This window comes from Cajanus cajan, chromosome 8 (genome assembly GCF_000230855.2).
Source record: "Cajanus cajan strain Asha chromosome 8, NIPB_CcT2T_4, whole genome shotgun sequence".
NCBI classification, from domain to species: Eukaryota; Viridiplantae; Streptophyta; class Magnoliopsida; order Fabales; family Fabaceae; genus Cajanus; species Cajanus cajan.
Window position 1 is genome coordinate 23,255,672 of NC_138524.1, and position 5,484 is coordinate 23,261,155.

Genomic DNA, 5,484 nt, shown 5'->3' on the forward strand with positions numbered 1-5,484 from the left:
TAAATACTAATTTTTAGGCATTTTTTCACTATATTTATTTTTTATTTAATTTTTTAGTCGGTTAAAAGTTAAATTTTTACAAAATTATATTTTCATAAATAATTAGTAATAAATAACTGATAATTGAAAGTTATATTTAATTAGTAATTATATATTTCATTGATTATATATATTAATTTTAAATTAAGGGACTAAATTTAATTAAAATATTAATTATAAAAATAATAAATAACAAATGAATATTATAAACTATATACAGAAAAGAAAATAATATGTAATTATTGATTATATTAATTTTTATGACAAAATTTTGATGATCATTTCAATTAGTATTGAGTAATTAAGAGATTGAATTTAATTAATGTGTCAGTAATAGAAAATAATTAATAATATGTAATTATTACTAATTATAAATGAAATAAATATTTATTGATATTTATAAATTATAAGTTATGAAACAAAAGTATTGTCACATCATTATGATATTTATTATTACATTATAATATTTATTTAATTTTTTATGATAAAAGATCTAATTGTAATCTTTCATTTTAAAATTTTTAAAAAAAATAAAAAGTTTCATTATAGCTAAAGTCGTTTATTAGATAATTAAGTTTAACACGTTTGATTTTATAAAAATAATTAGAAGTAAATTTGATTGCTAATAATATTTTTTATTATAATTTTTAATTTGTTCTCTAATTCTTTTAGTTTTATTTTAAAGGTTAATTTAGAAAAGATATCAAATGTCAGACACAAAATATGTAATAGAATTTGAATTAAATAGTTTTAATGAATATGCAATATTTATTCAATTTTTTTTATGACAAAAGATCTAATTGTAACGTTCCATTTTAAATTTAAAAAAAAAAAAAAAAGATTTCATTTTAACTAAAGTCATTTATTAGATAATTAAGTTTGTGAAACGAGTTTCATTTTAGAAAAATGATTAAAAGTAAGTTTGATTGTTAATAATATCTTTTATTATAATTTTTTGTTCTCTAAGTTATTTTTACTTTTATTTTACAGGTTAATTTAGAAAAAGATCATCAAATTTCACACACAAAATATGTAATGGAGTTTAAATTAAATAGTTCTAATGAATGTGCATAAGAATATTATATTATAGGAATTATGTAATTTTTATCTTTTTAACTGAATTATCAACAAATTGATCTAATTAAAAAGAGAGTTACACAATTGTAAAGTGAGAATTAATATGTATTTTTTTATATAAGCTAAATAATTCAATTAAAGGGAGTACAAGGGGTACTCCAACCTGTTACAAAACTACCATATGTGATATGTGTACTATGTACCATTGAAAATACTCCTCCAAACTATGTACGTGAGCCTACTACTACATATGAAATATAAAGCAATTGTAAATCACCAAATGACCCTTTCAGCAAACTATTCCATATTTGCCTAATCTAAGCCTCTAAAACGTAATGACCTGACTGCCAAGTCTTTCTAATTGGATAAAAGAAAGTAAAAAGCTTAGATTGGGACAACAACAACACCAAAACCCAAATACATACATGAATAAAAACAATCATAAGCTTGAACCAGAAACAATATTAGCCTTCTGATCCTAACTTGACATGGGAAAATAGTAACACCAAAACCCAACTATAGCCATAAATACATCCAACTCGCAATTTTGAAATAGAAACTTCAAAACCAGATTTCTCCAGTAGCCATATTTACCACCTAAAACCTAGGTAAGGCAAGCTACTGGATTCATAGACCAAAAAACAAAGTCATACCTAAAATCTTTATGCCTTGTCCTTAGCCAATTCTAGGTCCTAATTTTAACCAAATCTACCATCTCCAATGTAGATATTTGAGTGGAAGAAAGGACCAATTTATTCCTAACCAACCACTCTATCCATATGATGGCTAACCAAATAGATATCCAACAATCCTTTTTCTGTGAGTTACAAAAAGAAAGACCAAAAAATTGTTCCAAGTGCACTACACAATTATTATGCATAACTATGTCACACCTAACCAGTTAAAACATTCTGTCTAAACTCGATAAGATACATGACACTCAAAAAGTATATGTGAACCAGTCTCCGTATGGCCCGTGCAACGAGGGCACTCAACCTCTGAACTATCCAAAATGCCTCCAATAAACAAAATTTTGTTTAGTAGCAACTCGATTAAGAATTTCCTTCCAGGCGAAAGTTGTAACCTTTGATGGAACTACCTTCGACCATAACTTTGAAAAAAAATTTATTGGAAGCAAAAATCCTGTCATTTCTAATCTCTTTATGCAGACTTGATAGAGTAAACGCCATTGGGATCAACAATCCAACTCTAACAATCCTCTACATCAACCTTCAGATTTAGCTCACTCATTTTTGTTGTAATAGAATTCAATAAATCTTCTTCCCACTGAAATAACTCTCTACGCCATCTCCAGCACCACTCAGGGCCTCCATTCCTCCAAATTACCAAATCCGAGATTTTAGCTTTCTAATTTTTTGCAATGTAATACAATCTGTTATAGCTTTGTGACAACAAACCTCCTTGCAACCAAGCTTCCTCCTAGAAATATGTATTTTTCCCATTCCCAACCACCTTTCTACACCTATTTGTCATCCAATTTCTGGCAACCATATTATTATTTTCAATGCTACACAGGTCAGCAAACCATTTAGAACCTTTCCTCCTTGACCCACTTGAAAGGAACAAATGATCTCCGTACAAGGAATTAATTACCTTTACCCACATATTATTAGTCTCCACTAACATCCTCCATTTCCATTTTCCCAATAATGCCAAATTGAAAGCAGTTAGATCCCTAATGTAACTCCATGGAAATATCGAGCTAGTTGGTAGATATGCTTTATGTATGTGTATATATATATATATATATATATATATATATATATATATATATATATGTATGTATGTATGTATATATATATGTATGTATATATGTATGTGTATGTTGTTTATATGGATTTGGATTGGATTCTGGGGGTGTGGATTTGAAATGTACTTATCTTTGTGCATGTTGTATATTTATGTGGTTTTGATTAGTTGTTTGGACATAGAAGTGATTTTGTAGTATGAGATGAGATATTATTGTTTTGAGGTGTTTATACAGGCATGTGTATCATGAATGTGGTAAATGATGCATTGTACATCATTATACTGAACTGGTACTAAGAGGGAAGAAGACTGATCACCTTCCTTCTCATCTTAGTTAAGTAAAGTATTGTGGCATGCAACTCATTAGGCTAGGAGTATGTATCTAAAGGTAACACTACAATAAATGAGCTAAACAGTGGAGGTTATTTTTATGTTTAGTGGAGGTTTTTACCCTCCGCAAAATAAATCGCAGAGGTTTCTAAAAACCTCCGCAGTTACATTCGCTGCAAGCAATTAGCGGCATTTTTTAGAAACATCTGGTATTGTGAGTGTTTAGCGGCCACCTTACACATCCAAGAAGACAACATCAATATAGATAAACAAGAAAAACTCCATATTTTGAGACACATCCAAGAAAACAGCATCAATAAAGAAATTGTAGCAATGGTCATCATACTAGTATGCCTGTTACAGTAAGTGTTGGGACTGCTGCACCACCCACCTCGTGAACCTGTTTCACAGAAGGATACTATTTTCACAAAATTATCAGGATGAAAAACCAGAAGCTATGGGGAGTACCTTAAGATAGAATGCAACTGCTGCAAATACACATCCTGCGACCAATTCCAATCCAGATAGGAAATTGTGTCTCTTCCAGATGCAACCACCAACAATGGTCCCTCCCTGGCCAAACCAAATGAAAATATCAATCACATTCATTATTTCCAATGCATCAAATCAGAATTAAAAGAAGTAGAACATAAATTCACTTTTCGAGAATAGCGGACAAGCCGGTAGGGTGCAAAGTGATAGGCAAGTAGTGAGATTTGGAGGAGAAGGCGCGAAACACGAAAAATAGATAATGAATTTTTTTACGGAGAGAGAGGGGAAGCCATTGGAGCCAAGCGTCGATTCCGCCTTTTGTCCTCGTAACACGCTACGACAAAGAGAAGAATGAGAATAGAGGGAAAAGGAAAGCGAGAGAGTTAGTTAGAAAATTGAGAATGAAAAAGAAAAACGTACGTATAGGAGGTGGTTGTGGGAGAGGCCAAGGGCGCAGAGCAAACCGATGCTATTATTCTCAGAGGAGGGGAAGTCGTTGTCAATGACGACGGAGAAATGCAAGAACGCACGGGTTTAGGGTTTTTTCATTTCTTTGAAAAAGGGGATTCTGATTTTTCTTCAGACAAAAGGGAGGCACGCGGGTAGTGTTAGGGGAAAAAAATTTTATTTTAAAAAAAATTGGGATTTAAGATGGACAATATTATTTAATTAGAAGAGGTTATAAACCTCCATAAATAAAATAAAAAAAATTGTAATGTTTTCACCTACTTTAATAACTTCAAGAAGTTTTTAAAACCTCCGCAAAATAACCTCCACTATTTATCATTTTTTTGTAGTGTAATGTTTGTTTGTATGTTGATACATGTTGCATTTCATATGGTGGTGAGATGTGAGTATTGCATAGAAAGGAGTAGGAATGGTAGGACATTGGATGATAGGAACATAAGATAAATCTGGCCTTTCTAAGTGAATTTGAGGTTGTTTTAGAGCTTAAGAAGTTGAAATACTGCAAGGAGTAGGATATTTGAGGTGAATAGGTGCTAAGTGTGAAATTTGGAAATTTTTTAAAATAGCTATATATAGGGCCTTAGGACCGGAAGATTTCAATTGTCAGACAGAGATAATTTCTAGAGAGAGGAAGTAGAGAGAGAAGCTCTAGTCCGGAGGGAAGTTGAGGACACATTTGGGAAGCTTATCAAGCCAAGATCAATCTTCACAACTAGAGTTTCAAGAGATTTGGTCTCTAAAGCCTTGGAAAAGGAGATTGAAGTTTGAGTCGGGATTTGAGGATCTAGTTTGAATCTTGCATTTTGAGGTTTCTAAGGTAAGGGTAGTACTTACAAGACTTAATCTAGTATGTATGGGTTTGAAATATCACATTGATTCCATGTTTTATGCATGATTAAGGCTGGATTGAGTGGAAAGGGTTTGGTTGGGTTTCTTCATGATTTTCATGGATTAATGGTTAAGACTTGATTTTCTCGCTTAATATGTTGTTTTTGGATAGTGTTCATGCTTTATAGTGGTTTGAAACCGTGTAATTTGGATTAGGGGTTCATGTTAGGAAGGATTTTTGAGGTTTTTGGAGGTTTCTAGTTAAACATGCGCTAGGCGCAGTTCTTGGCGCCGAGCGTGCATTCATCAGGGACCACCATTGTCAAATCACGCCAGGCTCGAGGCTAGTTGAGCTAGGCACAATTTGAAGTGGAAAGTCTCTAGATGGACCACGTCAGGCATGAAGGGAACCACGCCGGGCGTGCTAGCAGACGTGGGCCTTGTGTTTTTGGTTACTGATATGTCGTCGGGCGTGATCTG